At 44.9% G+C, this 27,533-nt stretch overlaps 51 non-coding genes across 51 annotated transcripts; all 51 read right to left on the bottom strand.

Annotated features, from left to right (window-relative positions):
• Positions 1-909: 909 nt before the first annotated feature.
• TRNAF-GAA (transfer RNA phenylalanine (anticodon GAA)) lies at positions 910-982 on the bottom strand. The gene has a single exon. It is a non-coding gene; the product is annotated as a tRNA-Phe (tRNA).
• Positions 983-1,077: 95 nt separating this feature from the next.
• On the bottom strand, positions 1,078-1,150 carry TRNAF-GAA (transfer RNA phenylalanine (anticodon GAA)). The gene has a single exon. It is a non-coding gene; the product is annotated as a tRNA-Phe (tRNA).
• Positions 1,151-1,413: 263 nt separating this feature from the next.
• On the bottom strand, positions 1,414-1,486 carry TRNAF-GAA (transfer RNA phenylalanine (anticodon GAA)). Its single transcript has one exon. It is a non-coding gene; the product is annotated as a tRNA-Phe (tRNA).
• Positions 1,487-1,923: 437 nt separating this feature from the next.
• On the bottom strand, positions 1,924-1,996 carry TRNAF-GAA (transfer RNA phenylalanine (anticodon GAA)). The gene has a single exon. It is a non-coding gene; the product is annotated as a tRNA-Phe (tRNA).
• A 95-nt stretch (positions 1,997-2,091) lies between these two features.
• TRNAF-GAA (transfer RNA phenylalanine (anticodon GAA)) lies at positions 2,092-2,164 on the bottom strand. Its single transcript has one exon. It is a non-coding gene; the product is annotated as a tRNA-Phe (tRNA).
• A 95-nt stretch (positions 2,165-2,259) lies between these two features.
• Positions 2,260-2,332, bottom strand: TRNAF-GAA (transfer RNA phenylalanine (anticodon GAA)). Its single transcript has one exon. It is a non-coding gene; the product is annotated as a tRNA-Phe (tRNA).
• Positions 2,333-2,427: 95 nt separating this feature from the next.
• On the bottom strand, positions 2,428-2,500 carry TRNAF-GAA (transfer RNA phenylalanine (anticodon GAA)). The gene has a single exon. It is a non-coding gene; the product is annotated as a tRNA-Phe (tRNA).
• Positions 2,501-3,077: 577 nt separating this feature from the next.
• Positions 3,078-3,150, bottom strand: TRNAF-GAA (transfer RNA phenylalanine (anticodon GAA)). Its single transcript has one exon. It is a non-coding gene; the product is annotated as a tRNA-Phe (tRNA).
• Positions 3,151-3,413: 263 nt separating this feature from the next.
• Positions 3,414-3,486, bottom strand: TRNAF-GAA (transfer RNA phenylalanine (anticodon GAA)). Its single transcript has one exon. It is a non-coding gene; the product is annotated as a tRNA-Phe (tRNA).
• Positions 3,487-3,923: 437 nt separating this feature from the next.
• Positions 3,924-3,996, bottom strand: TRNAF-GAA (transfer RNA phenylalanine (anticodon GAA)). The gene has a single exon. It is a non-coding gene; the product is annotated as a tRNA-Phe (tRNA).
• A 263-nt stretch (positions 3,997-4,259) lies between these two features.
• Positions 4,260-4,344, bottom strand: TRNAF-AAA (transfer RNA phenylalanine (anticodon AAA)). Its single transcript has one exon. It is a non-coding gene; the product is annotated as a tRNA-Phe (tRNA).
• A 95-nt stretch (positions 4,345-4,439) lies between these two features.
• Positions 4,440-4,512, bottom strand: TRNAF-GAA (transfer RNA phenylalanine (anticodon GAA)). Its single transcript has one exon. It is a non-coding gene; the product is annotated as a tRNA-Phe (tRNA).
• Positions 4,513-5,291: 779 nt separating this feature from the next.
• On the bottom strand, positions 5,292-5,364 carry TRNAF-GAA (transfer RNA phenylalanine (anticodon GAA)). Its single transcript has one exon. It is a non-coding gene; the product is annotated as a tRNA-Phe (tRNA).
• Positions 5,365-5,459: 95 nt separating this feature from the next.
• TRNAF-GAA (transfer RNA phenylalanine (anticodon GAA)) lies at positions 5,460-5,532 on the bottom strand. Its single transcript has one exon. It is a non-coding gene; the product is annotated as a tRNA-Phe (tRNA).
• Positions 5,533-5,627: 95 nt separating this feature from the next.
• TRNAF-GAA (transfer RNA phenylalanine (anticodon GAA)) lies at positions 5,628-5,700 on the bottom strand. The gene has a single exon. It is a non-coding gene; the product is annotated as a tRNA-Phe (tRNA).
• A 243-nt stretch (positions 5,701-5,943) lies between these two features.
• Positions 5,944-6,016, bottom strand: TRNAF-GAA (transfer RNA phenylalanine (anticodon GAA)). Its single transcript has one exon. It is a non-coding gene; the product is annotated as a tRNA-Phe (tRNA).
• Positions 6,017-6,111: 95 nt separating this feature from the next.
• TRNAF-GAA (transfer RNA phenylalanine (anticodon GAA)) lies at positions 6,112-6,184 on the bottom strand. The gene has a single exon. It is a non-coding gene; the product is annotated as a tRNA-Phe (tRNA).
• A 263-nt stretch (positions 6,185-6,447) lies between these two features.
• TRNAF-GAA (transfer RNA phenylalanine (anticodon GAA)) lies at positions 6,448-6,520 on the bottom strand. The gene has a single exon. It is a non-coding gene; the product is annotated as a tRNA-Phe (tRNA).
• Positions 6,521-7,293: 773 nt separating this feature from the next.
• TRNAF-AAA (transfer RNA phenylalanine (anticodon AAA)) lies at positions 7,294-7,378 on the bottom strand. Its single transcript has one exon. It is a non-coding gene; the product is annotated as a tRNA-Phe (tRNA).
• A 95-nt stretch (positions 7,379-7,473) lies between these two features.
• On the bottom strand, positions 7,474-7,546 carry TRNAF-GAA (transfer RNA phenylalanine (anticodon GAA)). The gene has a single exon. It is a non-coding gene; the product is annotated as a tRNA-Phe (tRNA).
• Positions 7,547-8,325: 779 nt separating this feature from the next.
• On the bottom strand, positions 8,326-8,398 carry TRNAF-GAA (transfer RNA phenylalanine (anticodon GAA)). Its single transcript has one exon. It is a non-coding gene; the product is annotated as a tRNA-Phe (tRNA).
• Positions 8,399-8,493: 95 nt separating this feature from the next.
• Positions 8,494-8,566, bottom strand: TRNAF-GAA (transfer RNA phenylalanine (anticodon GAA)). Its single transcript has one exon. It is a non-coding gene; the product is annotated as a tRNA-Phe (tRNA).
• Positions 8,567-8,661: 95 nt separating this feature from the next.
• Positions 8,662-8,734, bottom strand: TRNAF-GAA (transfer RNA phenylalanine (anticodon GAA)). The gene has a single exon. It is a non-coding gene; the product is annotated as a tRNA-Phe (tRNA).
• A 243-nt stretch (positions 8,735-8,977) lies between these two features.
• TRNAF-GAA (transfer RNA phenylalanine (anticodon GAA)) lies at positions 8,978-9,050 on the bottom strand. Its single transcript has one exon. It is a non-coding gene; the product is annotated as a tRNA-Phe (tRNA).
• Positions 9,051-9,145: 95 nt separating this feature from the next.
• On the bottom strand, positions 9,146-9,218 carry TRNAF-GAA (transfer RNA phenylalanine (anticodon GAA)). Its single transcript has one exon. It is a non-coding gene; the product is annotated as a tRNA-Phe (tRNA).
• Positions 9,219-9,313: 95 nt separating this feature from the next.
• On the bottom strand, positions 9,314-9,386 carry TRNAF-GAA (transfer RNA phenylalanine (anticodon GAA)). Its single transcript has one exon. It is a non-coding gene; the product is annotated as a tRNA-Phe (tRNA).
• Positions 9,387-9,481: 95 nt separating this feature from the next.
• On the bottom strand, positions 9,482-9,562 carry TRNAF-GAA (transfer RNA phenylalanine (anticodon GAA)). Its single transcript is given in 2 exon segments — positions 9,482-9,517; positions 9,526-9,562. It is a non-coding gene; the product is annotated as a tRNA-Phe (tRNA).
• Positions 9,563-9,837: 275 nt separating this feature from the next.
• TRNAF-GAA (transfer RNA phenylalanine (anticodon GAA)) lies at positions 9,838-9,910 on the bottom strand. The gene has a single exon. It is a non-coding gene; the product is annotated as a tRNA-Phe (tRNA).
• Positions 9,911-10,005: 95 nt separating this feature from the next.
• Positions 10,006-10,078, bottom strand: TRNAF-GAA (transfer RNA phenylalanine (anticodon GAA)). Its single transcript has one exon. It is a non-coding gene; the product is annotated as a tRNA-Phe (tRNA).
• Positions 10,079-10,173: 95 nt separating this feature from the next.
• TRNAF-GAA (transfer RNA phenylalanine (anticodon GAA)) lies at positions 10,174-10,246 on the bottom strand. The gene has a single exon. It is a non-coding gene; the product is annotated as a tRNA-Phe (tRNA).
• A 275-nt stretch (positions 10,247-10,521) lies between these two features.
• Positions 10,522-10,594, bottom strand: TRNAF-GAA (transfer RNA phenylalanine (anticodon GAA)). The gene has a single exon. It is a non-coding gene; the product is annotated as a tRNA-Phe (tRNA).
• Positions 10,595-11,005: 411 nt separating this feature from the next.
• TRNAF-GAA (transfer RNA phenylalanine (anticodon GAA)) lies at positions 11,006-11,078 on the bottom strand. The gene has a single exon. It is a non-coding gene; the product is annotated as a tRNA-Phe (tRNA).
• Positions 11,079-11,173: 95 nt separating this feature from the next.
• Positions 11,174-11,246, bottom strand: TRNAF-GAA (transfer RNA phenylalanine (anticodon GAA)). The gene has a single exon. It is a non-coding gene; the product is annotated as a tRNA-Phe (tRNA).
• Positions 11,247-11,341: 95 nt separating this feature from the next.
• TRNAF-GAA (transfer RNA phenylalanine (anticodon GAA)) lies at positions 11,342-11,414 on the bottom strand. The gene has a single exon. It is a non-coding gene; the product is annotated as a tRNA-Phe (tRNA).
• A 95-nt stretch (positions 11,415-11,509) lies between these two features.
• TRNAF-GAA (transfer RNA phenylalanine (anticodon GAA)) lies at positions 11,510-11,590 on the bottom strand. The gene is given in 2 exon segments: positions 11,510-11,545; positions 11,554-11,590. It is a non-coding gene; the product is annotated as a tRNA-Phe (tRNA).
• Positions 11,591-11,685: 95 nt separating this feature from the next.
• Positions 11,686-11,758, bottom strand: TRNAF-GAA (transfer RNA phenylalanine (anticodon GAA)). Its single transcript has one exon. It is a non-coding gene; the product is annotated as a tRNA-Phe (tRNA).
• A 95-nt stretch (positions 11,759-11,853) lies between these two features.
• TRNAF-GAA (transfer RNA phenylalanine (anticodon GAA)) lies at positions 11,854-11,926 on the bottom strand. The gene has a single exon. It is a non-coding gene; the product is annotated as a tRNA-Phe (tRNA).
• Positions 11,927-12,021: 95 nt separating this feature from the next.
• TRNAF-GAA (transfer RNA phenylalanine (anticodon GAA)) lies at positions 12,022-12,094 on the bottom strand. The gene has a single exon. It is a non-coding gene; the product is annotated as a tRNA-Phe (tRNA).
• Positions 12,095-12,706: 612 nt separating this feature from the next.
• On the bottom strand, positions 12,707-12,787 carry TRNAF-GAA (transfer RNA phenylalanine (anticodon GAA)). The gene is given in 2 exon segments: positions 12,707-12,742; positions 12,751-12,787. It is a non-coding gene; the product is annotated as a tRNA-Phe (tRNA).
• Positions 12,788-12,882: 95 nt separating this feature from the next.
• TRNAF-GAA (transfer RNA phenylalanine (anticodon GAA)) lies at positions 12,883-12,955 on the bottom strand. Its single transcript has one exon. It is a non-coding gene; the product is annotated as a tRNA-Phe (tRNA).
• Positions 12,956-13,050: 95 nt separating this feature from the next.
• Positions 13,051-13,123, bottom strand: TRNAF-GAA (transfer RNA phenylalanine (anticodon GAA)). The gene has a single exon. It is a non-coding gene; the product is annotated as a tRNA-Phe (tRNA).
• Positions 13,124-13,218: 95 nt separating this feature from the next.
• TRNAF-GAA (transfer RNA phenylalanine (anticodon GAA)) lies at positions 13,219-13,291 on the bottom strand. The gene has a single exon. It is a non-coding gene; the product is annotated as a tRNA-Phe (tRNA).
• A 95-nt stretch (positions 13,292-13,386) lies between these two features.
• Positions 13,387-13,459, bottom strand: TRNAF-GAA (transfer RNA phenylalanine (anticodon GAA)). The gene has a single exon. It is a non-coding gene; the product is annotated as a tRNA-Phe (tRNA).
• A 95-nt stretch (positions 13,460-13,554) lies between these two features.
• Positions 13,555-13,627, bottom strand: TRNAF-GAA (transfer RNA phenylalanine (anticodon GAA)). The gene has a single exon. It is a non-coding gene; the product is annotated as a tRNA-Phe (tRNA).
• Positions 13,628-14,934: 1,307 nt separating this feature from the next.
• On the bottom strand, positions 14,935-15,007 carry TRNAL-GAG (transfer RNA leucine (anticodon GAG)). The gene has a single exon. It is a non-coding gene; the product is annotated as a tRNA-Leu (tRNA).
• Positions 15,008-15,102: 95 nt separating this feature from the next.
• TRNAL-GAG (transfer RNA leucine (anticodon GAG)) lies at positions 15,103-15,175 on the bottom strand. The gene has a single exon. It is a non-coding gene; the product is annotated as a tRNA-Leu (tRNA).
• A 271-nt stretch (positions 15,176-15,446) lies between these two features.
• On the bottom strand, positions 15,447-15,519 carry TRNAF-GAA (transfer RNA phenylalanine (anticodon GAA)). The gene has a single exon. It is a non-coding gene; the product is annotated as a tRNA-Phe (tRNA).
• A 95-nt stretch (positions 15,520-15,614) lies between these two features.
• TRNAF-GAA (transfer RNA phenylalanine (anticodon GAA)) lies at positions 15,615-15,687 on the bottom strand. Its single transcript has one exon. It is a non-coding gene; the product is annotated as a tRNA-Phe (tRNA).
• Positions 15,688-16,126: 439 nt separating this feature from the next.
• TRNAF-GAA (transfer RNA phenylalanine (anticodon GAA)) lies at positions 16,127-16,199 on the bottom strand. The gene has a single exon. It is a non-coding gene; the product is annotated as a tRNA-Phe (tRNA).
• A 263-nt stretch (positions 16,200-16,462) lies between these two features.
• Positions 16,463-16,535, bottom strand: TRNAF-GAA (transfer RNA phenylalanine (anticodon GAA)). Its single transcript has one exon. It is a non-coding gene; the product is annotated as a tRNA-Phe (tRNA).
• Positions 16,536-17,310: 775 nt separating this feature from the next.
• On the bottom strand, positions 17,311-17,383 carry TRNAF-GAA (transfer RNA phenylalanine (anticodon GAA)). The gene has a single exon. It is a non-coding gene; the product is annotated as a tRNA-Phe (tRNA).
• Between the last annotated feature and the right edge of the window lie 10,150 nt (positions 17,384-27,533).

Raw genomic sequence — 27,533 nt, forward strand, 5'->3', positions numbered from 1 at the left:
AGAAATCACCTGCAGCAACACGAAATTAATGAACCACAAATATTCATGATTTCCCATTATGAGAGAAATACTTTAAGGAAACTGTGCATAGTTCTTTTTCCTAAATGTCATACCCAGTTACGGTGAGCTAATAATTATTTATTTTTAGCCATATAACTTTACAAAATATAGATGGCGATACCACCTAATTATGAAGATGAATTTCGTACAGTTTTATCAGAACAGGTCCCGCGTAACCATGGCAACAGAAATCGTAATTGTAATACTAGCAGCATAATTCCCAATTCAATGCTAACGCTCTCCCATCTGAGGAAGCGCTTGGACGTCGTTCCGAGTCGCTATTATTGAACCCCTCCTCCCACGAATAAATTTGGAATAGTTTTAAACTTCGGGGGCCATTGTAGAAACCCGGGATCGAACCAGGGTCCCTTAGATCTTCAGTCTAACGTTCTCCCAACTGAGCTATTTCGGCCCCGAAGGAAGCGGTTCCGAGTCGCAATTATTGAACCCCTCCTCCCACGAATAAACTTGGAATAGTTTTAAGTTTCGGGGGCCATTGTAGAAACCCGGGATCGAACCAGGGACCTTTAGATCTTCAGATCTTCAGTCTAACGCTCTCCCAACTGAGCTATTTCGGCCCCGACGGAAGCGGTTGGACATCGTTCCGAGTCGCTATTATTGAACCCCTCCTCCCACGAATAAACTTGGAAAAATTTTAAATTTCGGGGGCCATTGCCGAAACTCGGGATCGAACCAGGGACCATTAGACCTTCAGATCTTCAGTCTAACGCTCTCCCAACTGAGCAATTTCGGCCCCGAAGGAAGCGGTTGGACGTCGTTCCGAGTCGCTATTATTGAACACCTCCTCCCACGAATAAACTTGGAAAAGTTTTAAATTTCGGGGGCCATTGCCGAAACCCGGGATCGAACCAGGGACCTTTAGATCTTCAGTCTAACGCTCTCCCAACTGAGCTATTTCGGCTCCGAAGGAAGCGGTTGGACGTCGTTCCGAGTCGCTATTATTGAACCCCTCCTCCCACGAATAAACTTGGAAAAGTTATAAATTTCCGGGGCCATTGCCGAAACCCGGGATCGAACCAGGGACCTTTAGAACTTCAGTCTAACGCTCTCCCAACTGAGCTATTTCGGCCCCGAAGGAAGCGCATGGACGTCGTTCCGAGTCGCTATTATTGAACCCCTCCTCCCACGAATAAACTTGGAAAAATTTTAAATTTTGGGGGCCATTGCCGAAACCCGGGATCGAACCAGGGACCTTTAGATCTTCAGTCTAACAATCTCCCAACTGAGCTATTTCGGCCCCGAAAGAAGCGGTTAGACGTCGTTCCAAGTCGCTATTATTGAATCCCTCCTCCCACGAATAAACTTGGAAAAGTTTTAAATTTCCGGGGCCATTGCCGAAACCCGGGATCGAACCAGGGAACTTTAGATCTTCAGTCTAACGCTCTCCCAACTGAGCTATTTCGGCCCCGAAGGAAGCGGTTCCGAGTCGCAATTATTGAACCCCTCCTCCCACGAATAAACTTGGAATAGTTTTAAGTTTCGGGGGCCATTGTAGAAACCCGGGATCGAACCAGGGACCTTTAGATCTTCAGATCTTCAGTCTAACGCTCTCCCAACTGAGCTATTTCGGCCCCGACGGAAGCGGTTGGACATCGTTCCGAGTCGCTATTATTGAACCCCTCCTCCCACGAATAAACTTGGAAAAATTTTAAATTTCGGGGGCCATTGCCGAAACTCGGGATCGAACCAGGGACCATTAGACCTTCAGATCTTCAGTCTAACGCTCTCCCAACTGAGCAATTTCGGCCCCGAAGGAAGCGGTTGGACGTCGTTCCGAGTCGCTATTATTGAACACCTCCTCCCACGAATAAACTTGGAAAAGTTTTAAATTTCGGGGGCCATTGCCGAAACCCGGGATCGAACCAGGGACCTTAAGATCTTCAGTCTAACGCTCTCCCAACTGAGCTATTTCGGCTCCGAAGGAAGCGGTTGGACGTCGTTCCGAGTCGCTATTATTGAACCCCTCCTCCCACGAATAAACTTGGAAAAGTTATAAATTTCCGGGGCCATTGCCGAAACCCGGGATCGAACCAGGGACCTTTAGAACTTCAGTCTAACGCTCTCCCAACTGAGCTATTTCGGCCCCGAAAGAAGCGGTTAGACGTCGTTCCAAGTCGCTATTATTGAATCCCTCCTCCCACGAATAAACTTGGAAAAGTTTTAAATTTCCGGGGCCATTGCCGAAACCCGGGATCGAACCAGGGACCTTTAGATCTTCAGTCTAACGCTCTCCCAACTGAGCTATTTCGGCCCCGAAAGAAGCGGTTAGACGTCGTTCCAAGTCGCTATTATTGAATCCCTCCTCCCACGAATAAACTTGGAAAAGTTTTAAATTTCCGGGGCCATTGCCGAAACCCGGGATCGAACCAGGGACCTTTAGATCTTCAGTCTAACGCTCTCCCAACTGAGCTATTTCAGCCCCGAAAGAAGCGGTTAGACGTCGTTCCAAGTCGCTATTATTGAATCCCTCCTCCCACGAATAAACTTGGAAAAGTTTTAAATTTCCGGGGCCATTGCCGAAACCCGGGACCTTTAGATCTTCAGTCTAACGCTCTCCCAACTGAGCTATTTCGGCCCCGAAAGAAGCGGTTAGACGTCGTTCCAAGTCGCTATTATTGAACCGCTCCTACCACGAATAAATTTGGAATAGTTTTAAACTTCGGGGGCCATTGTAGAAACCCGGGATCGAACCAGGGTCCCTTAGATCTTCAGTCTAACGCTCTCCCAACTGAGCTATTTCGGCCCCGAAGGAAGCGGTTCCGAGTCGCAATTATTGAGCAACTCCTCCCACGAATAAACTTGGAATAGTTTTAAACTTCGGGGGCCATTGTAGAAACCCGGGATCGAACCAGGGTCCCTTAGATCTTCAGTCTAACGCTCTCCCAACTGAGCTATTTCGGCTCCGAAGGAAGCGGTTGGACGTCGTTCCGAGTCGCTATTATTGAACCCCTCCTCCCACGAATAAACTTGGAAAAGTTATAAATTTCCGGGGCCATTGCCGAAACCCGGGATCGAACCAGGGACCTTTAGAACTTCAGTCTAACGCTCTCCCAACTGAGCTATTTCGGCCCCGAAGGAAGCGCATGGACGTCGTTCCGAGTCGCTATTATTGAACCCCTCCTCCCACGAATAAACTTGGAAAAATTTTAAATTTTGGGGGCCATTGCCGAAACCCGGGATCGAACCAGGGACCTTTAGATCTTCAGTCTAACAATCTCCCAACTGAGCTATTTCGGCCCCGAAAGAAGCGGTTAGACGTCGTTCCAAGTCGCTATTATTGAATCCCTCCTCCCACGAATAAACTTGGAAAAGTTTTAAATTTCCGGGGCCATTGCCGAAACCCGGGATCGAACCAGGGACCTTTAGATCTTCAGTCTAACGCTCTCCCAACTGAGCTATTTCGGCCCCGAAGGAAGCGGTTCCGAGTCGCAATTATTGAACCCCTCCTCCCACGAATAAACTTGGAATAGTTTTAAGTTTCGGGGGCCATTGTAGAAACCCGGGATCGAACCAGGGACCTTTAGATCTTCAGATCTTCAGTCTAACGCTCTCCCAACTGAGCTATTTCGGCCCCGACGGAAGCGGTTGGACATCGTTCCGAGTCGCTATTATTGAACCCCTCCTCCCACGAATAAACTTGGAAAAATTTTAAATTTCGGGGGCCATTGCCGAAACTCGGGATCGAACCAGGGACCATTAGACCTTCAGATCTTCAGTCTAACGCTCTCCCAACTGAGCAATTTCGGCCCCGAAGGAAGCGGTTGGACGTCGTTCCGAGTCGCTATTATTGAACACCTCCTCCCACGAATAAACTTGGAAAAGTTTTAAATTTCGGGGGCCATTGCCGAAACCCGGGATCGAACCAGGGACCTTTAGAACTTCAGTCTAACGCTCTCCCAACTGAGCGATTTCGGCCCCGAAGGAAGCGCATGGACGTCGTTCCGAGTCGCTATTATTGAACCCCTCCTCCCACGAATAAACTTGGAAAAATTTTAAATTTTGGGGGCCATTGCCGAAACCCGGGATCGAACCAGGGACCTTTAGATCTTCAGTCTAACAATCTCCCAACTGAGCTATTTCGGCCCCGAAAGAAGCGGTTAGACGTCGTTCCAAGTCGCTATTATTGAATCCCTCCTCCCACGAATAAACTTGAAAAAGTTTTAAATTTCGGGGGCCATTGCCGAAACCCGGGATCGAAACAGGGACCGAACCAGGGACCTTTAGATCTTTAGTCTAACGCTCTCCCAACTGAGCTATTTCGGCCCCGAGAGAACCGGTTGGACGTCGTTCCGAGTCGCTATTATTGAACCCCTCCTCCCACGAATAAACTTGAAAAAGTTTTAAATTTCGGGAGCCATTGCCGAAACCCGGGATCGAACCAGGGACCTTAAGATTTTCAGTCTAACGCTCTCCCAACTGAGCTATTCCGGCCCCGAGAGAAGCGGTTGGTCGTCGTTCCGAGTCGCTATTAATGAACCCCTCCTCCCACGAATAAACTTGAAAAAGTTTTAAATTTCGGGGGCCATTGCCGAAACCCGGGATCGAACCAGGGACCTTTATATCTTCAGTCTAACGCTCTTACAACTGAGCTATTTCGGCCCCGAGAGAAGCGGTTGGACGTCGTTCCGAGTCGCTATTATTGAACCCCTCCTCCCACGAATAACCTTGGAAAAGTTTTAAATTTCTGGGGCCATTGCCGAAACCCGCGATCGAACCAGGGACCTTTAGATCTTCAGTCTAACGCTCTCCCAACTGAGCTATTTCGGCCCCGAGAGAAGCGGTTGGACGTCGTTCTGAGTCGCTATTATTGAACCCCTCCTCCCACGAATAAACTTGAAAAAGATTTAAATTTCGGGGGCCATTGCCGAAACCCGGGACCGAACCAGGGACCGAACCAGGGACCTTTAGATCTTCAGTCTAACGCTCTCCCAACTGAGCTATTTCGGCCCCTAGAGAAGCGGTTGGACGTCGTTCCGAGTCGCTATTATTGAACCCCTCCTCCCACGAATAAACTTGAAAAAGTTTTAAATTTCGGGGGCCGTTGCCGAAACCCGGGATCGAACCACGGACCTTTAGATTTTCAGTCTAACGCTCTCCCAACTGAGCTATTCCGGCCCCGAGAGAAGCGGTTAGACGTCGTTCCCAGTCGCTATTATTGAATCCCTCCTCCCACGAATAAACTTGGAAAAGTTTTAAATTTCCGGGCCCATTGCCGAAACCCGGGATCAAACCAGGGACCTTTAGATCTTCAGTCTAACGCTCTCCCAACTGAGCTATTTCGGCCCCGAAAGAAGCGGTTAGACGTCGTTCCAAGTCGCTATTATTGAATCCCTCCTCCCACGAATAAACTTGGAAAAGTTTTAAATTTCCGGGGCCATTGCCGAAACCCGGGATCGAACCAGGGACCTTTAGATCTTCAGTCTAACGCTCTCCCAACTGAGCTATTTCGGCCCCGAAGGAAGCGCATGGACGTCCTTCCGAGTCGCTATTATTGAACCCCTCCTCCCACGAATAAACTTGGAAAAATTTTAAATTTTGGGGGCCATTGCCGAACCCCGGGATCGAACCAGGGACCTTTAGATCTTCAGTCTAACGCTCTCCCAACTGAGCTATTTCGGCCCCGAAGGAAGCGCATGGACGTCGTTCCGAGTCGCTATTATTGAACCCCTCCTCCCACGAATAAACTTGGAAAAATTTTAAATTTCCGGGGCCATTGCCCAAACCCGGGATCTTCAGTCTAACGCTCTCCCAACTGAGCTATTTCGGCCCCGAAAGAAGCGGTTAGACGTCGTTCCAAGTCGCTATTATTGAATCCCTCCTCCCACGAATAAACTTGGAAAAGTTTTAAATTTCCGGGGCCATTGCCGAAACCCGGGACCGAACCAGGGACCTTTAGATCTTCAGTCTAACGCTCTCCCAACTGAGCTATTTCGGCCCCGAAAGAAGCGGGTAGACGTCGTTCCAAGTCGCTATTATTGAACCCCTCCTCCCACGAATAAACTTGGAAAAGTTATAAATTTCCGGGGCCATTGCCGAAACCCGGGATCGAACCAGGGACCTTTAGAACTTCAGTCTAACGCTCTCCCAACTGAGCTATTTCGGCCCCGAAGGAAGCGCATGGACGTCGTTCCGAGTCGCTATTATTGAACCCCTCCTCCCACGAATAAACTTGGAAAAATTTTAAATTTTGGGGGCCATTGCCGAAACCCGGGATCGAACCAGGGACCTTTAGATCTTCAGTCTAACAATCTCCCAACTGAGCTATTTCGGCCCCGAAAGAAGCGGTTAGACGTCGTTCCAAGTCGCTATTATTGAATCCCTCCTCCCACGAATAAACTTGGAAAAGTTTTAAATTTCCGGGGCCATTGCCGAAACCCGGGATCGAACCAGGGACCTTTAGATCTTCAGTCTAACGCTCTCCCAACTGAGCTATTTCGGCCCCGAAGGAAGCGGTTCCGAGTCGCAATTATTGAACCCCTCCTCCCACGAATAAACTTGGAATAGTTTTAAGTTTCGGGGGCCATTGTAGAAACCCGGGATCGAACCAGGGACCTTTAGATCTTCAGATCTTCAGTCTAACGCTCTCCCAACTGAGCTATTTCGGCCCCGACGGAAGCGGTTGGACATCGTTCCGAGTCGCTATTATTGAACCCCTCCTCCCACGAATAAACTTGGAAAAATTTTAAATTTCGGGGGCCATTGCCGAAACTCGGGATCGAACCAGGGACCATTAGACCTTCAGATCTTCAGTCTAACGCTCTCCCAACTGAGCAATTTCGGCCCCGAAGGAAGCGGTTGGACGTCGTTCCGAGTCGCTATTATTGAACACCTCCTCCCACGAATAAACTTGGAAAAGTTTTAAATTTCGGGGGCCATTGCCGAAACCCGGGATCGAACCAGGGACCTTTAGAACTTCAGTCTAACGCTCTCCCAACTGAGCGATTTCGGCCCCGAAGGAAGCGCATGGACGTCGTTCCGAGTCGCTATTATTGAACCCCTCCTCCCACGAATAAACTTGGAAAAATTTTAAATTTTGGGGGCCATTGCCGAAACCCGGGATCGAACCAGGGACCTTTAGATCTTCAGTCTAACAATCTCCCAACTGAGCTATTTCGGCCCCGAAAGAAGCGGTTAGACGTCGTTCCAAGTCGCTATTATTGAATCCCTCCTCCCACGAATAAACTTGAAAAAGTTTTAAATTTCGGGGGCCATTGCCGAAACCCGGGATCGAAACAGGGACCGAACCAGGGACCTTTAGATCTTTAGTCTAACGCTCTCCCAACTGAGCTATTTCGGCCCCGAGAGAACCGGTTGGACGTCGTTCCGAGTCGCTATTATTGAACCCCTCCTCCCACGAATAAACTTGAAAAAGTTTTAAATTTCGGGAGCCATTGCCGAAACCCGGGATCGAACCAGGGACCTTAAGATTTTCAGTCTAACGCTCTCCCAACTGAGCTATTCCGGCCCCGAGAGAAGCGGTTGGTCGTCGTTCCGAGTCGCTATTAATGAACCCCTCCTCCCACGAATAAACTTGAAAAAGTTTTAAATTTCGGGGGCCATTGCCGAAACCCGGGATCGAACCAGGGACCTTTATATCTTCAGTCTAACGCTCTTACAACTGAGCTATTTCGGCCCCGAGAGAAGCGGTTGGACGTCGTTCCGAGTCGCTATTATTGAACCCCTCCTCCCACGAATAACCTTGGAAAAGTTTTAAATTTCTGGGGCCATTGCCGAAACCCGCGATCGAACCAGGGACCTTTAGATCTTCAGTCTAACGCTCTCCCAACTGAGCTATTTCGGCCCCGAGAGAAGCGGTTGGACGTCGTTCTGAGTCGCTATTATTGAACCCCTCCTCCCACGAATAAACTTGAAAAAGATTTAAATTTCGGGGGCCATTGCCGAAACCCGGGACCGAACCAGGGACCGAACCAGGGACCTTTAGATCTTCAGTCTAACGCTCTCCCAACTGAGCTATTTCGGCCCCTAGAGAAGCGGTTGGACGTCGTTCCGAGTCGCTATTATTGAACCCCTCCTCCCACGAATAAACTTGAAAAAGTTTTAAATTTCGGGGGCCGTTGCCGAAACCCGGGATCGAACCACGGACCTTTAGATTTTCAGTCTAACGCTCTCCCAACTGAGCTATTCCGGCCCCGAGAGAAGCGGTTAGACGTCGTTCCCAGTCGCTATTATTGAATCCCTCCTCCCACGAATAAACTTGGAAAAGTTTTAAATTTCCGGGCCCATTGCCGAAACCCGGGATCAAACCAGGGACCTTTAGATCTTCAGTCTAACGCTCTCCCAACTGAGCTATTTCGGCCCCGAAAGAAGCGGTTAGACGTCGTTCCAAGTCGCTATTATTGAATCCCTCCTCCCACGAATAAACTTGGAAAAGTTTTAAATTTCCGGGGCCATTGCCGAAACCCGGGATCGAACCAGGGACCTTTAGATCTTCAGTCTAACGCTCTCCCAACTGAGCTATTTCGGCCCCGAAGGAAGCGCATGGACGTCCTTCCGAGTCGCTATTATTGAACCCCTCCTCCCACGAATAAACTTGGAAAAATTTTAAATTTTGGGGGCCATTGCCGAACCCCGGGATCGAACCAGGGACCTTTAGATCTTCAGTCTAACGCTCTCCCAACTGAGCTATTTCGGCCCCGAAGGAAGCGCATGGACGTCGTTCCGAGTCGCTATTATTGAACCCCTCCTCCCACGAATAAACTTGGAAAAATTTTAAATTTCCGGGGCCATTGCCCAAACCCGGGATCTTCAGTCTAACGCTCTCCCAACTGAGCTATTTCGGCCCCGAAAGAAGCGGTTAGACGTCGTTCCAAGTCGCTATTATTGAATCCCTCCTCCCACGAATAAACTTGGAAAAGTTTTAAATTTCCGGGGCCATTGCCGAAACCCGGGACCGAACCAGGGACCTTTAGATCTTCAGTCTAACGCTCTCCCAACTGAGCTATTTCGGCCCCGAAAGAAGCGGGTAGACGTCGTTCCAAGTCGCTATTATTGAATCCCTCCTCCCACGAATAAACTTGGAAAAGTTTTAAATTTCCGGGGCCATTGCCGAAACCCGGGATCGAACCAGGGACCTTTAGATCTTCAGTCTAACGCTCTCCCAACTGAGCTATTTCGGCCCCGAAAGAAGCGGTTAGACGTCGTTCCAAGTCGCTATTATTGAATCCCTCCTCCCACGAATAAACTTGGAAAAGTTTTAAATTTCCGGGGCCATTGCCGAAACCCGGGATCGAACCAGGGACCTTTAGATCTTCAGTCTAACGCTCTCCCAACTGAGCTATTTCGGCCCCGAAGGAAGCGCATGGACGTCGTTCCGAGTCGCTATTATTGAATCCCTCCTCCCACGAATAAACTTGGAAAAGTTTTAAATTTTGGGGGCCATTGCCGAAACCCGGGATCGAACCAGGGACCTTTAGATCTTTAGATCTTCAGTCTAACGCTCTCCCAACTGAGCTATTTCGGCCCCGAAAGAAGCGGTTGGACGTCGTTCCGAGTCGCTATTATTTAACCCCTCCTCCCACGAATAAACTTGGAAAAATTTTAAATTTTGGGGGCCGTTGCCGAAACCCGGGATCGAACCAGGGATCGAACCAGGGACCTTTAGATCTTCAGTCTAACGCTCTCCCAACTGAGCTTTTTCGGCCCCGAAGGAAGCGGTTGGACGTCGTTCCGAGTTGCTATTATTGAACCCCTCCTCCCAAGAATAAACTTGGAAAAGTTTTAAATTTCCGGGGCCATTGCCGAAACCCGGGATCGAACCAGGGACCTTTAGATCTTCAGTCTAACGCTCTCCCAACTGAGCTATTTCGGCCCCGAAAGAAGCGGTTGGACGTCGTTCCGAGTCGCTATTATTGAACCCCTCCTCCCACGAATAAACTTGAAAAAGTTTTAAATTTCGGGGGCTATTGCCGAAACCCGGGATCGAACCAGGGACCTTTAGATTTTCAGTCTAACGCTCTCCCAACTGAGCTATTTCGGCCCCGAGAGAAGCGGTTGGACGTCGTTCCGAGTCGCTATTATTGAACCCCTCCTCCCACGAATAAACTTGAAAAAGTTTTAAATTTCGGGGGCCATTGCCGAAACCCGGGATCGAACCAGGGACCTTTAGATCTTCAGTCTAACGCTCTCCCAACTGAGCTATTTCGGCCCCGAGAGAAGCGGTTGGACGTCGTTCCGAGTCGCTATTATTGAACCCCTCCTCCCACGAATAAACTTGAAAAAGTTTTAAATTTCGGGGGCCATTGCCGAAACCCGGGATCGGACCAGGGATCAAACCAGGGACCTTTAGATCTTCAGTCTAACGCTCTCCCAACTGAGCTATTTCGGCCCCGAGAGAAGCGGTTGGACGTCGTTCCGAGTCGCTATTATTGAACCCCTCCTCCCACGAATAAACTTGGAAAAGTTTTAAATTTCCGGGGCCATTGCCGAAACCCGGGATCGAACCAGGGACCTTTAGATCTTCAGTCTAACGCTCTCCCAACTGAGCTATTTCAGCCCCGAAAGAAGCGGTTGGACGTCGTTCCGAGTCGCTATTATTGAACCCCTCCTCCCACGAATAAACTTGGAAAAATTTTAAATTTTGGGGGCCATTGCCGAAACCCGGGATCGAGCCAGGGACCTTTAGATCTTCAGTCTAACGCTCTCCCAACTGAGCTATTTCGGCCCCGAAGGAAGCGCATGGACGTCGTTCCGAGTCGCTATTATTGAACCCCTCCTCCCACGAATAAACTTGGAAAAATTTTAAATTTCCGGGGCCATTGCCCAAACCCGGGATCTTCAGTCTAACGCTCTCCCAACTGAGCTATTTCGGCCCCGAAAGAAGCGGTTAGACGTCGTTCCAAGTCGCTATTATTGAATCCCTCCTCCCACGAATAAACTTGGAAAAGTTTTAAATTTCCGGGGCCATTGCCGAAACCCGGGACCGAACCAGGGACCTTTAGATCTTCAGTCTAACGCTCTCCCAACTGAGCTATTTCGGCCCCGAAAGAAGCGGGTAGACGTCGTTCCAAGTCGCTATTATTGAATCCCTCCTCCCACGAATAAACTTGGAAAAGTTTTAAATTTCCGGGGCCATTGCCGAAACCCGGGATCGAACCAGGGACCTTTAGATCTTCAGTCTAACGCTCTCCCAACTGAGCTATTTCGGCCCCGAAAGAAGCGGTTAGACGTCGTTCCAAGTCGCTATTATTGAATCCCTCCTCCCACGAATAAACTTGGAAAAGTTTTAAATTTCCGGGGCCATTGCCGAAACCCGGGATCGAACCAGGGACCTTTAGATCTTCAGTCTAACGCTCTCCCAACTGAGCTATTTCGGCCCCGAAGGAAGCGCATGGACGTCGTTCCGAGTCGCTATTATTGAATCCCTCCTCCCACGAATAAACTTGGAAAAGTTTTAAATTTTGGGGGCCATTGCCGAAACCCGGGTTCGAACCAGGGACCTTTAGATCTTTAGATCTTCAGTCTAACGCTCTCCCAACTGAGCTATTTCGGCCCCGAAGGAAGCGGTTGGACGTCGTTCCGAGTTGCTATTATTGAACCCCTCCTCCCACGAATAAACTTGGAAAAGTTTTAAATTTTGGGGGCCATTGCCGAAACCCGGGATCGAACCAGGGACCTTTAGATCTTCAGTCTAACGCTCTCCCAACTGAGCTATTTCGGCCCCGAAAGAAGCGGTTGGACGTCGTTCCGAGTCGCTATTATTGAACCCCTCCTCCCACGAATAAACTTGAAAAAGTTTTAAATTTCGGGGGCCATTGCCGAAACCCGGGATCGAACCAGGGACCTTTAGATTTTCAGTCTAACGCTCTCCCAACTGAGCTATTTCGGCCCCGAGAGAAGCGGTTGGACGTCGTTCCGAGTCGCTATTATTGAACCCCTCCTCCCACGAATAAACTTGAAAAAGTTTTAAATTTCGGGGGCCATTGCCGAAACCCGGGATCGAACCAGGGACCTTTAGATCTTCAGTCTAACGCTCTCCCAACTGAGCTATTTCGGCCCCGAGAGAAGCGGTTGGACGTCGTTCCGAGTCGCTATTATTGAACCCCTCCTCCCACGAATAAACTTGAAAAAGTTTTAAATTTCGGGGGCCATTGCCGAAACCCGGGATCGGACCAGGGATCAAACCAGGGACCTTTAGATTTTCAGTCTAACGCTCTCCCAACTGAGCTATTCCGGCCCCGAGAGAAGCGGTTGGTCGTCGTTCCGAGTCGCTATTATTGAACCCCTCCTCCCACGAATAAACTTGGAAAAGTTTTAAATTTCCTGGGCCATTGCCGAAACTCGGGATCGAACCAGGGACCTTAAGATCTTCAGTCTAACGCTCTCCCAACTGAGCTATTTTGGCCCCGAAAGGAAGCGATTGGACGTCGTTCCGAGTCGCTATTATTGAACCCCTCCTCCCACGAATAAACTTGGAAAAATATTAAATTTTGGGGGCCATTGCCGAAACTCGGGATCGAACCAGGGACCTTTAGATCTTCAGTCTAACGCTCTCCCAACTGAGCTATTTTGGCCCCGAAGGAAGCGATTGGACGTCGTTCCGAGTCGCTATTATTGAACCCCTCCTCCCACGAATAAACTTGGAAAAATTTTAAATTTTGGGGGCCGTTGCCGAAACCCGGGATCGAACCAGGGACCTTTAGATCTTTAGATCTTCAGTCTAACGCTCTCCCAACTGAGCTATTTCGGCCCCGAAAGAAGCGGTTGGACGTCGTTCCGAGTCGCTATTATTTAACCCCTCCTCCCACGAATAAACTTGGAAAAATTTTAAATTTTGGGGGCCGTTGCCGAAACCCGGGATCGAACCAGGGACCTTTAGATCTTCAGTCTAACGCTCTCCCAACTGAGCTATTTCGGCCCCGAAGGAAGCGGTTGGACGTCGTTCCGAGTCGCTATTATTTAACCCCTCCTCCCACGAATAAACTTGGAAAAATTTTAAATTTTGGGGGCCGTTGCCGAAACCCGGGATCGAACCAGGGACCTTTAGATCTTCAGTCTAACGCTCTCCCAACTGAGCTATTTCGGCCCCGAAGGAAGCGGTTGGACGTCGTTCCGAGTTGCTATTATTGAACCCCTCCTCCCACGAATAAACTTGGAAAAGTTTTAAATTTTGGGGGCCATTGCCGAAACCCGGGATCGAACCAGGGACCTTTAGATCTTCAGTCTAACGCTCTCCCAACTGAGCTATTTCGGCCCCGAAAGAAGCGGTTGGACGTCGTTCCGAGTCGCTATTATTGAACCCCTCCTCCCACGAATAAACTTGAAAAAGTTTTAAATTTCGGGGGCCATTGCCGAAACCCGGGATCGAACCAGGGACCTTTAGATTTTCAGTCTAACGCTCTCCCAACTGAGCTATTTCGGCCCCGAGAGAAGCGGTTGGACGTCGTTCCGAGTCGCTATTATTGAACCCCTCCTCCCACGAATAAACTTGAAAAAGTTTTAAATTTCGGGGGCCATTGCCGAAACCCGGGATCGAACCAGGGACCTTTAGATCTTCAGTCTAACGCTCTCCCAACTGAGCTATTTCGGCCCCGAGAGAAGCGGTTGGACGTCGTTCCGAGTCGCTATTATTGAACCCCTCCTCCCACGAATAAACTTGAAAAAGTTTTAAATTTCGGGGGCCATTGCCGAAACCCGGGATCGGACCAGGGATCAAACCAGGGACCTTTAGATTTTCAGTCTAACGCTCTCCCAACTGAGCTATTCCGGCCCCGAGAGAAGCGGTTGGTCGTCGTTCCGAGTCGCTATTATTGAACCCCTCCTCCCACGAATAAACTTGGAAAAGTTTTAAATTTCCTGGGCCATTGCCGAAACTCGGGATCGAACCAGGGACCTTAAGATCTTCAGTCTAACGCTCTCCCAACTGAGCTATTTTGGCCCCGAAGGAAGCGATTGGACGTCGTTCCGAGTCGCTATTATTGAACCCCTCCTCCCACGAATAAACTTGGAAAAATATTAAATTTTGGGGGCCATTGCCGAAACTCGGGATCGAACCAGGGACCTTTAGATCTTCAGTCTAACGCTCTCCCAACTGAGCTATTTTGGCCCCGAAGGAAGCGATTGGACGTCGTTCCGAGTCGCTATTATTGAACCCCTCCTCCCACGAATAAATTTGGAAAAATATTAAATTTTGGGGGCCATTGCCGAAACTCGGGATCGAACCAGGGACCTTTAGATCTTTAGATCTTCAGTCTAACGCTCTCCCAACTGAGCTATTTCGGCCCCGAAAGAAGCGGTTGGACGTCGTTCCGAGTCGCTATTATTGAACCCCTCCTCCCACGAATAAACATGGGAATATTTTAAATTTTGGGGGCCATTGCCGAAACTCGGGATCGAACCAGGGACCTTTAGATCTTCAGTCTAACGCTCTCCCAACTGAGCTATTTTGGCCCCGAAGGAAGCGATTGGACGTCGTTCCGAGTCGCTATTATTGAACCCCTCCTCCCACGAATAAACTTGGAAAAATTTTAAATTTTGGGGGCCATTGCCGAAACTCGGGATCGAACCAGGGACCTTTAGATCTTCAGATCTTCAGTCTAACGCTCTCCCAACTGAGCTATTTCGGCCCCGAAGGAAGCGGTTGGACGTCGTTCCGAGTTGCTATTTTTGAACCCCTCCTCCCACGAATAAACTTGGAAAAGTTTTAAATTTCGGGGGCCATTGCCGAAACTCGGGATCGAACCAGGGACTTTTAGATCTTCAGATCTTCAGTCTAACGCTCTCCCAACTGAGCTATTTCGCCCCCAAAGGAAGCGGTTGGACGTCGTTCCGAGTTGCTATTATTGAACCCCTCCTCTCACGAATAAACTTGGAAAAATTTTAAATTTCGGGGGCCACTGCCAAAACTCGTTGTCGAACCAGGGACCTTTAGATCCTCAGTCTAACGCTCTTCCAACTGAGCTATTTAGGCCCCGAAGGAAGCGGTTGGACGTCGTTCCGAGTCGCTATTATTAAACCCCTCCTCCCACGAATAAACTTGGAAAAATTTTAAATTTCGGGGGCCACTGCCGAAACTCGTTGTCGAACCAGGGACCTTTAGATCCTCAGTCTAACGCTCTCCCAACTGAGCTATTTAGGCCCCGAAGGAAGCGGTTGGACGTTGTTCCGAGTCGCTATTATTAAACCCCTCCTCCCACGAATAAACTGGAAAAATTTTTAAATTTCGGGGGCCATTACCAAAACCCGGGATCGAACCAGGGACCTTTAGATCTTCAGATCTTCAGTCTAACGCTCTCCCAACTGAGCTACTTCGGCCCCGAAGGTAGCGGTTGGACGTCGTTCCGAGTCGCTATTATTGAACCCCTCCTCCCACGAATAAACTTGGAAAAATTTTAAATTTCGGGGGCCATTGCCGAAACCCGGGATCGAACCAGGGACTTTTAGATCTTCAGTCTAACGCTCTCCCAACTGAGCTATTTCGGCCCCGAAGGAAGTGGTTGGACGTCGTTCCGAGTTGCTATTATTGAACCTCTCCTCCCACGAATAAACTTGGAAAAGTTTTAAATTTCCGGGGCCATTGCCGAAACCCGGGATCGAACCAGGGACCTTTAGATCTTCAGTCTAACGCTCTCCCACCTGAGCTATTTCGGCCCCGAAAGAAGCGGTTGGACGTCGTTCCGAGTCGCTATTATTGAACCCCTCCTCCCACGAATAAACTTGGGAAAATTTTAAATTTTGGGGGCCATTGCCGAAACTCGGGATCGAACCAGGGACCTTTAGATCTTCAGTCTAACGCTCTCCCAACTGAGCTATTTTGGCCCCGAAGGAAGCGATTGGACGTCGTTCCGAGTCGCTATTATTGAACCCCTCCTCCCACGAATAAACTTGGAAAAATACTAAATTTTGGGAGCCATTGTTGAAACTCGGGATCGAACCAGGGACCTTTAGATCTTTAGATCTTCAGTCTAACGCTCTCCCAACTGAACTATTTCGGCCCCGAAGGAAGCGGTTGGACGTCGTTCCGAGTCGCTATTATTGAACCCCTCCTCCCACGAATAAACTTGGAAAAGTTTTAAATTTCCGGGGCCATTGCCGAAACCCGGGATCGAACCAGGGACCTTTAGATCTTCAGTCTAACGCTCTCCCACCTGAGCTATTTCGGCCCCGAAAGAAGCGGTTGGACGTCGTTCCGAGTCGCTATTATTGAACCCCTCCTCCCACGAATAAACTTGGGAAAATTTTAAATTTTGGGGGCCATTGCCGAAACTCGGGATCGAACCAGGGACCTTTAGATCTTCAGTCTAACGCTCTCCCAACTGAGCTATTTTGGCCCCGAAGGAAGCGGTTGGACGTCGTTCCGAGTTGCTATTATTGAACCCCTCCTCCCACGAATAAACTTGGAAAAGTTTTAAATTTCCGGGGCCATTGCCGAAACCCGGGATCGAACCAGGGACCTTTAGATCTTCAGTCTAACGCTCTCCCAACTGAGCTATTCCGGCCCCGAAAGAAGCGGTTGGACGTCGTTCCGAGTCGCTATTATTGAACCCCTCCTCCCACGAATAAACTTGGGAAAATTTTAAATTTTGGGGGCCATTGCCGAAACTCGGGATCGAACCAGGGACCTTTAGATCTTCAGATCTTCAGTCTATCGCTCTCCCAACTGAGCTATTTCGGCCCCGAACGAAGCGGTTGGACGTCGTTCCGAGTTGCTATTATTGAACCCCTCCTCCCACGAATAAACTTGGAAAAATTTTAAATTTCGGGGGCCACTGCCGAAACTCGTTGTCGAACTAGGGACCTTTAGATCCTCAGTCTAACGCTCTCCCAACTGAGCTATTTAGGCCCCGAAGGAAGCGGTTGGACGTCGTTCCGAGTCGCTATTATTAAACCCCTCCTCCCACGAATAAACTTGGAAAAGTTTTAAATTTCGGGGGCCATTGCCGAAACTTGGGATAGAACCAGGGACCTTTAGATTTTCAGTCTAACGCTCTCCCAACTGAGCTATTTTGGCCCCGAAGGAAGCGATTGGACGTCGTTCCGAGTCGCTATTATTGAACCCCTCCTCCCACGAATAAACTTGGAAAAGTTTTAAATTTCGGGGGCCATTGCCGAAACCCGGGATCGAACCAGGGATCTTTAGATCTTCAGTCTAACGCTCTCCCAACTGATCTTTTTTGGCCCCGAAGGAAGCGATTGGACGTCGTTCCGAGTCGCTATTATTGAACCCCTCCTCCCACGAATAAACTTGGAAAAGTTTTAAATTTCGGGGGCCATTGCCGAAACTCGGGATCGAACCAGGGACCTTTAGATTTTCAGTCTAACGCTCTCCCAACTGAGCTATTTCGGCCCCGAAGGATGCGGTTGGACATCGTTCCGAGTCGCTATTATTGAACCCCTCCTCCCACGAATAAACTTGGAAAAGTTTTAAATTTCGGGGGCCATTGCCGAAACTCGGGATCGAACCAGGGACCTTTAGATCTTCAGTCTAACGCTCTCCCAACTGAGCTATTTTGGCCCCGAAGGAAGCGATTGGACGTCGTTCCGAGTCGCTATTATTGAACCCCTCCTCCCACGAATAAACTTGGAAAATTTTTAAATTTCGGGGGCCATTGCCAAAACCCGGGATCGAACCAGGGACCTTTAGATCTTCAGATCTTCAGTCTAACGCTCTCCCAACTGAGCTACTTCGGCCCCGAAGGAAGCGGTTGGACGTCGTTCCGAGTCGCTATTATTGAACCCCTCCTCCCACGAATAAACTTGGAAAAGTTTTAAATTTCGGGGGCCATCGCCGAACCCGGGATCAAACCCGGGACCTTTAGATCTTCAGTCTAACGCTCTCCCAACTGAGCTACTTCGGCCCCGAAGGAAGCGGTTGGACGTCGTTCCGAGTCGCTATTATTGAACCACTCCTCCCACGAATAAACTTGGAAAAGTTTTAAATCGAACCAGGGACCTTTAGATTTTGAAGTAATAAAGAAGTGTGACACTTATTGGAGTAATACGCGATGCTTACAACATATGACCTGAAGTAACAAATAAGTGTTACACTTATCGGAGAAATACCCTATGCTTAGAACGTATGATCTGAAGTAACAAATAAGTTTGACACTTATCGGAGCAGTACGCGATGCTTGCAACGTATGACCAGAAGTATTAAATAAGTGTGATCAGAAATAAAAAAATAAGAAAGACACTTTCAAAGTATGACTAAAAGTAACAATTAATGGTAAATGCAATTATGTGTGGCCGTGGATATATTTTGGTTGTGATACCAGCGTTGCAGTTTGCTGTGAATAGCGTTATTGTGCAATATCGCAACCCGGACTTAGTAGTGATTTCCACGATTCTGGTTTTTGAGGTTTACAGAAATCCTTTTAAGCCGAGTGTTCTTTACGTAAGATACCAATATAAACTAAAAATGTATTTCCTTTCTTTTACATTCTTCATAAAAAAGATCTTTGTATTTATGTTATGTGCTTATCACGAACGACATTCGCCATATTATAATAGTAAACTTGAAGAAAGGCAGTATTGGAAATGCATTTCAAGATATTAGCGTTCTTATGTATTTGTTAAATTTAAAATCTTTTGATAAAATAAGCACGCGACGACAAACATTAGACATATTTCTGAGTTTAAACAATACTAAAAACCGTCATTCTTTATACCTTCTTTATATACATTGATTGGGCCCGCGTGTTTTTTTCTCGTAGAATATATTGAGGTTTTCACAATCGTCGACGAGCTATATCTTCAATAATTTCACTCGTAATTAGTTATTTTTCAAGGTTTAATCTTTCGAACGAGCCATAATACAAGTTATTACGATGAGCGGTTGTCGAGCTATAAGCTTTTAAAGGTAGGTAGGGTTTTTTCCCTCTTTCGACCACCATTTGGGGAGAAAGCTACGCCTCCGAACCATCCACCAACTTTTCCCATACTCCTCAATGGTAGACCTTTCAGAAAATACCATTAACATTTTGCCCGGTCAGATGAAACAAATCGGCCTAAGCTTACCCTCTGGCTCACGGACTAGATATAATAGCTGGTATCTGAATCAACATGCCAAAAACGGAGATTAAATACAGCGTAACTATTCCTTAACTACTGAAAAAGCTATAAAATATGATTCTAATATCATAAAACACCGTCAAAAACTCAAAATAGTCGTATAATCGGGGCGTCGGCTGATTTCTGGCTGCCAACTAAAATCAGATGGGAAAAGCTGTAGCTTCCACCATACAAAATCACCTGCCGCCGCCACCTTCTCTCTGTAAAAGGGGGGGGGGGTGGTTCAAGAATTTTGAAAGTTTCGGGCTGTCAAGGCCATATAATTCGTTACTTGTTCGACAAAACGTTCCGTTTGAAATGAGGGTTTCCATTATTTCGAATGACCTTGACGGCCCTGCGAATCGAGTACGGCCGACTATTTCAGCTAATACGAAGAAGGACGCAAACGGACAGTGAGGGGTACCTCTTTTAGGCTGCCTTTCCCGTCCGGTTAGCGATACAGTGTCCATGCTAAAACTGACTTGAATTTGAAATGAATTTCGATTAGGCTTAAAAAACTTGATTTTTGGTTTTGGTTTTTCCTCAATATTTCCGGTACCACTTGTCCGATTTTAATAACGATTTATCTTTTAATCGCGGATTATTATCTTTTAATCGCTAACTATTGCTTCTTTAATCGTGAGTTAAGCTCTTTTAATTGTGAGTTAGGTTGATTTAATTGCAAGTTAAGCTGATTAAATCGCTACTTGAAGGGTTAAACTCTATTAAAACCGATTTAATAGGATATTATTTAAAATATGAGAGGTTAGTTTTATTGAACTGTCAAAGATAGGAGCGCGTGCAGTTTTTTCCTTTAGAGACCGCGTGCAAAATTGAACGAGTCAATTTATATTAAAGAAATAAACAGCACGTGACAACAAAAATACCACTTTTATACAATTGTTTTAACTATATTATATTATAGAAAGAGCTATTTCCCTTAATCAAGATTTAATCACAGTTATATACGAGAGGTAAAAAGTTACCTATGAACGTTAAAACGTTCCCTATAAACGACGAGAAGTTCTCTATAAACGTTAAAAATATCTCTATGAAAGATAAAAGGTCCTCTTTAAACGATTAAAAGTCCTCTATAAACGACGAAAAGTTCTCTATGAACGGTAAAAAGTTATCTATAAAAGATGAAAAGTTATCTTTCAACGGTAAAAATTAATCTATAAAAGATGAAAAGTTATCTATAAACGATTAAAAGTTATCTATAAACGATTAAAAGTTATCTATAAACGATGAAAAGTTTTCTATGAACGGTTAAAAGTTTCTATAAACGATGAAAAGTTATCTATAACACACTTCATTAATAATGTCCTGTTTGGCGTATCATACTAGATCTACATAAGCTGGCTATTAAAACCGTTTTCCGTTCTACAATTAAAATGCCTCCATTTTATTTAACATATGGTCGTGAACCTCATCTTCCCAGGGACAAGGAGAAACAGATGGTTTCAGAGGAGTTGGACCCGGTAGTTCCGGAGGGCTATGACAACAGACTGATAATGTATTTGCCGAGGTCGATTGAAGACGCTCGTGTTGCACAAGAAAAGCACTACTACGATCAGCGGTGCAAAGGGGAAGAATTACAAGGAGCGATAAAAAGGGGAAGAATTACAAGGAGCGATGCAAAGGGGAAGAATTACAAGGAGCGATGAAAAGGGGAAGAATTACAAGGAACGATGAAAAGGGGAAGAATTACAAGGAACGATGCAAAGGAGGTGAATTACAAGGAACGATGCAAAGGGGATGAATTACAAAGAGCGATGCAAAGGGGATGAATTACAAGAAGGGCCTTTAATATGGAAGATAACTTAAGTTGTCTAATTCTGAAGCCGGAGTCATGGAGAAGTTCTTGCCGAAGTGGGAAGGACCTTTGAAGGTTATTAAGAAGACTATTCCCGTGAACTTAAGGTTGGTATTAAAGTGGGTAGATGGCATATCCACCAGTTGAAATACTTGATAGAACAGACCGGATAGGTGTCTGAGGGCGAAGATACTATACAGCGTCCATGGGAAGAAATATATTAAACTTTAGATCCTGAGAGTTTTGGTAGGTTAGAGGAAGAGTCCTCGTAGGGTACGTCTTCAAATGAGGAGTTTGCACAAACCAGCCTAATTGAACCCGCAAAGCCCGCAACAGTGGCAGTCCCGCAATTGGAAAATATTGGGATGACAGTTGACAGTATTGGTGCTGAGGGGCTGGTGGATTCTGAATCCATGGAGTACCTGAAACCGCTGGACTTGGGGTGGACCCAAGAGTTGGTGTACCGTAAGACACGTCCCCAATCCTCCCGCATCCGAAGAGATTCAGGTCGAGGAAAGAACTTGAAATAATGTGGCAACACCTCGGGGAGCTGAGTTGTACTATGTTAAGTTTTTGCCCTGAGCTGGATCAAGGGGCTACCCTTGCTCAAGGAATAGTGCGTAATGCCAAATATTCTTTACCACTAATTCTGTTATATTCTAGATGGTTACCGTGAACATTGGTCAGGAGGAGGCTCCAGGGGTAGATGCGGTAGCAGTCATCGTTTGCCGTTAAATGTAGCTTGCGTTGAAGTACTTACATTTTTAGTGAAATATGAAAAATGTTTAATCTAGAACTTTTATTTTTTGAACTTTTTCTTAATATTTTTTGTTTACTTGATATAAAGTACATATCATTATTAACTGCGGGTTTATTTTTCAATGTTGTAAGTGAAAGAATCTAAAGGGGGGGGGGGATTTTAAGGGAGTCTTCCATCAAAATTAAAATATGACGTAATGTGGGGGTTCTAACTTTACAACAAGTACCTTTCAGTCGAAAGTGCTTACATTGTTATGTTTTCCCTTCGATCAAAGCCATTCTACTGAGAATATTTAGTTTACAGTAAACAAACACCTACAAACCATAATAAAAGCCGATGACCTGGAAAAAAATTTATGTTTAAGTGGTGACTAGGGATTGCAATTGCTGGAACCCTCATCCAGCAATTCAGCTGGATCCATCGCATTTTTTGATCTGCTGGATCCAGCTATGCTATTAGAAAGCTGGAAACTTTCTCGGACGTAACATCGGTTTTTTGCTAAGCCTTAACATGCCAAAAACGTTACCTGGTTAAAAGGAAACACTTGTTGCATACCGTACCACAAAAATAATATGTTTAGTTCTAAATGAATGAGTTTTCATCTTTTTCCAAAAGTTAATTTTATACGAAATAAATTAACTCTGCCTCCATGAGAAGCTTTAAAATTGCCCGGTATTATAAAAATATTACATATAATTTTAATTATTTATACCATAAGAGCAAAAATATATATAAAAACCATGGTTTTTATATATATTTTTGATAAGAGGATGATAATAATAACAATATCATCTTCTTATACTTAGTTTTAGTAACATTATATATTTTACCTTAAAATATATTATCGACAATTAACATTAGTATGTTCCTTATTCACGTGAGCCGACGCGTTTCTTATCTGACGCAAAATTATCATGAGGGCAAAAACGCGTCTCCAACTGGCTTATATTATGACTTTTTGGCTAGCCATTCTAACCGTTTAACCGACCGACCGGAAATAGCTCCTTCCCAGATGAATTTGGAGAGGGGAGTAGAAACCGAGTATCTTTTATTGAAGCGTCCATTGGCTCATGAACCGCTTTGCTAGGTGCGCTACGGCCCTGCGTGAGACAAGACCATCAATACCATTTGTTTCTTGAGATTGTTTTAAAAAGGCCTCTTGTATTAATGTATGTGGTTTAATATTTTTTTAAAAGTAGTTAGTTGCCAGTATTTACAATACAGTCTGGTTTATTTGTAATTGTCTGCATTATTCTTCCAAGATGTCAACAAGAATCCCCTTAACTAGTTGGTGTAGATAGATACCCCAACCCAAGTGCGTTACAAATTATACAAACGTAATTGATTTAATCCTTTAAACTACTTCAAGACTAATATTTTATAACTTCTAATTCTAAGAAGACTTTTCCATAACAGAGCTCTCACGAGGGGTTTTACAATTTTTTGGTGTGTCTGTTGGCAAAGTGTATTCACCGCGTTGGTAGTTTCATGAACTTTGGAAAAGGTTCACCAGGGCAAAACAGGTGTAACGGCTAAACTCCTCGTTACATCTGATATATTTTTTAACGTTAACGCACACCGTAACGACGGTTTTGACTTACTTGTTAGTGTAAACCAGCTTTTGAACGTTTGTATTCGAATTCGTGCTTTTGTAATGTTTTGTGTACTGTGTGTTAGTGTTTAGACATGGGTGAATGTTGTGTATGTTCTGTAAGTATGGGGCTTCTTCTCTCCAACTCCTAATTTTGTTGCAACGATTCTTATACAAACAACTTTGGGAAAAGTCCGTCTACATTTACGTTTTTATGAACACATTAACGTCATTTATTCTATATTATCTATTATATATATTAATTTAATCAACAAGATTTTTATTATTTAGATTAAATTAAAATTAATTGAAAACTTCCGAGGAGAGGTATATTTTGGGTTTCTAACTTGTTGGGCATTTTTGATAATTTTTTTTTTAAATATATAAATTGCTGGATCCGCGTTGGATCCAGCGGGATTGATGTCGGTCCAGCAAAAATCCAGCTGGATTGAAAACCCTGCTGGATTGCAATCCCTAGTGGTGACAGACAATGCAGCAAATATGAAATAAGCTCTAATGGAATCCGTTTGGACACATGTTCCATGTTTCTGTCACACCTTGGAATTGATTGTGGAAGGAGTTATTAATTTATTTACCTCCTTAAAAATTATCATACCTTTAATTACTCATCCTGACAAGTTGAAAACTGTAGTCGCGTACGCAAAATGTGTCTCAATTCCCGTATTGAAATCTAAGGCGAGCCGAAAGAGTCCCAATACAACAGAAGTGAAGAGAAGCACATTGTGAAAAACTAATTGAAAAGAGACTTAAAACGGTTTTAAAATTCACAATTTATTTATTTAAAAAATCCAACGTTTCGGAGGATAAATTGTGAATTTTAAAACCGTTTTAAGTCTCTTTTCAACCAATACAACAGATTTTTACCATTCGAATATTTTATACACGTACAAAACTCGATTCCCGTCAAGAACTATTAAGGAAAAGTGTTGATTAAAAACATTTTTGACTAGTCTCGAATTTCCCTACTAAATCACAATGGTGGAAATTCAAATAACTCATCGCGAGTGATGTAAATTTCTGTCGCTTAGATCGCCAGTGTCAAAATACAACAATTTCCGAGGGGGAAATAACTCGCTAAAAAAGTGTTCACCAGGTTACATATTTCAAGAAATTACTTAAAAAAATTACAGATTACCAAAGATTATGCGGGATTACTTATTTCGAGTATTCCAAATAATATTATTAGAGATTATTATGAGATTACGCGAGATTACTGAAGATTACGATGAAAATGGCCAAATGTCGGCTGAGCATCTCATTATAATTTATAATAAGAAAATAGCTCGGGAAATAGTTTAATTCCCAGGTTTACTTATTTTTTTCATCAGGCGAATCTTGTATTGGCTGTGGTTGGGTTCGTTGTCTTTTGTTTCATGAAAATATTTGGCGCGATAGGGAAACCGCGAGTGAAACGAATTAAATGAGGTAAAATAGAACTCATAAGCACTTCTAAATGTTGGATCAGACTACAATAGTTTCTACTAACAAATTGAAATCAAGTGTCAGCTAAGGCGAGGGCTAGGGTACAATTTTAGATTTTACCGTGAAATTACGGGATATTATTATGAAATTGCACATATTAATTGAAATTATTTTGGAATTACGGATATTCCTTGAGATTAGTTGTGAATTACGTATATTATTTGATATTATTACCTAGGATTACTATTTTATCCTGGGATAACCCGAGGGGTTTACCTAACGTGTGTACACCAGATTACTCATGTTATTTCCCCCTCGCAGATTTCGACTACTCAAACTTTTATACACGTCCGAAATTCAGAAATATTAAGTGTCGCTTATGTTTCTTATTAACCAATCACTACACCTGAAATTCCAATAAACCAATCCTGTGTCACGCAAATTTCTAATCATCGAATGGAAAGTGTTGCCAATTCCTCTCGTCAAGTGTGCCAAAAGTATCACAGTAGCACTTCGTAGCTTTGGTCATGGCCAGTAGCGGCGACACGATTTTTGGGGAGGTAGCCTCCCCCCCCCCCCCCACAAAATTATGGAGGCCCATCCACAATTTTTTCAAATCCGTCCACGACTTTACGAAAATGAAAACTTAGTAAAGTAAGTTTAAGAACCATTTATTTGTAAAGATCAAATTAAAGATACAATTTGGATATAGTAGGGCTCACCAAAAATCAAAACTAAAAAATAAGCTACTGTCAAAGAAAAGTGACTCGTACCTTTGAAAGGAATAAAAACAGCAGTGTCGTTAAGCGAATCACTCGCATTGAATATCGAAAAATTAATAAATAAATAAATTATTTCGCAAACAAATTACAGAATTTTCTGATATTAAATAATTTGGAGGCCCATATATTAAATTTTGGAGGCCCCTTAAGACGACTTTTGGAGGCGCCTACTAAAATTTCAAGTAGGCCCAGACCAACCCCGACCTGTTGCTGGCGCCGCTACTGGTCATGGCCGCCATTTTGGTCGTAATTTTTTTATTTATAAGAAAGAACATGGGTGACGTTCTAGGACGTCACAGTCCCATTACTCTATGCAACAGAACGAGACATTTTTCACTAGTTTCGAGCTCAACGATAAAATTTGCGACGGATTGGTCGATTTTTTACTAATTCCTTTTTACACACAATCCTAAGGATTTGTGTGTATTAGTCTCACGTACAGTGTAGCCGTTGCCAATGCCGCCGATGCCGCCGATTCCGCCGCGTCACGCATACCTCTTCAACGGTTAGGGCTAGAAGAGTCAATGATATCTCGTTCGTATGTACAAACATCGCCATTGATAGTTTTCAAATCGGAGCCCAAGAAGTTGGTCATTTGCCCAATTTACTATTTTCGGTGATTTCCTTTATGTGGTAGATATTTTCTTTAAAATTAAGTCCGATAACGTTAAAAAAAATATTATTGGATAGGTTAGGATTCACTTGAAATACAACTTCGGTTATATCAGTAAATATTAAATTTAAGTATAGCTTTCGGGGTTATTTACCGGACCCCAATGTTCGTGGTTTTATATTTCCGCCTGAAAGTCGACATAACGTTCCTTAATTTAAGTCCTATTTTCATGAAAGTTATATTTTTGAATAGCTGTGGTTTACACTTAACCTAGAATTGCAAATACGTTCCTTAAATTTAATTCTAAGTAAGGTTTTTTGGGCAGCGTATACGGACCCCCGCAATTTCCAACATTGTAAATCCGCGTGTTTATAGAGGTCTACGCGCCCGTTTCCCTCTGGCGTTTTTCAAGGCCGTTCAGAGTGGGCCGCACTTTCAACGTATGAGCAGAAGTAACAATTAAGTATGACACTGATCGGCCTAGTCTTCGGCGTATGACCAGAAGTAACAAATAAGTGTGATCAAAAGTAACTAATAAATGTGATCAGAAGTAACTAATAAGTTACTAGAAAAAATAAGTGTGATCAGAAGTAACTAATAAGTTACTAGAAGAAATAAGTGTGACACTCAACGGCTGACTAGTAGTAACAAATAAGTGTGATCAGAAGTAAAAAATAAAAGTGACACTGATCGAAGAAATTTTCGATGCTTTCAAAGTATGACTAGAAGTAACAAATAAGTGTAAATATGTTTATATGTGTGACCGGGGATATATTTTGGTTGCGATACCAGCGTTGCAGGTTGCTGTGAATAGCTCAAACAAACTTAACACATTAGAAGGATTGTGTGTATTCCGACCGTCGTACGTCTTGTTTGCTGATAAATTTGGGATGAAGTCTTCTGCTCCAACGCCAGTTTATCATTTTTGTCACCAGATTCAAACAGACGATTCCTTTTATTTATATAAAGAACATTAATTATTTCAGTGATAGGATTGGCAACTACACAGACAAAAATCATTTAAGAATGAAATTAAATTTATTTCAAAGTAAGTTTGGCAGTACGAGAAGGCTGCGTCTGAATTGAGATTAATTAATTTATTTACGAGACGGACTCGAAACTGGATTAAGGAAGGGTTCGTCAAATCTCAATGTGTTGTTTTTAATAACTAGCCATATTTTAGACGAAGTTCCTTTCAACATGTTAGCTTATTGAAAGCGAGCTCTATAAACCACATGTTAAAATTACTTGTGTAAAAAAATGTGGTCAGAAACTACGCATATGCTCCAAGCGTAATCAAGACAGCCTACAACACAGCTGGTCTTCAACGGAATGCCTACGCCAGCGTCCACAAGCGCGGGCAGGTGACAAAGCAGCCATGGGTAGCAAGATAACCCTACTACTGACGGTGACCCCGCAACGCAAGCCACTCATTTCGGCAA

This window comes from Leiobunum rupestre, chromosome 3 (genome assembly GCF_980474605.1).
Source record: "Leiobunum rupestre chromosome 3, qqLeiRupe1.1.hap1, whole genome shotgun sequence".
NCBI lineage: Eukaryota > Metazoa > Arthropoda > Arachnida > Opiliones > Sclerosomatidae > Leiobunum > Leiobunum rupestre.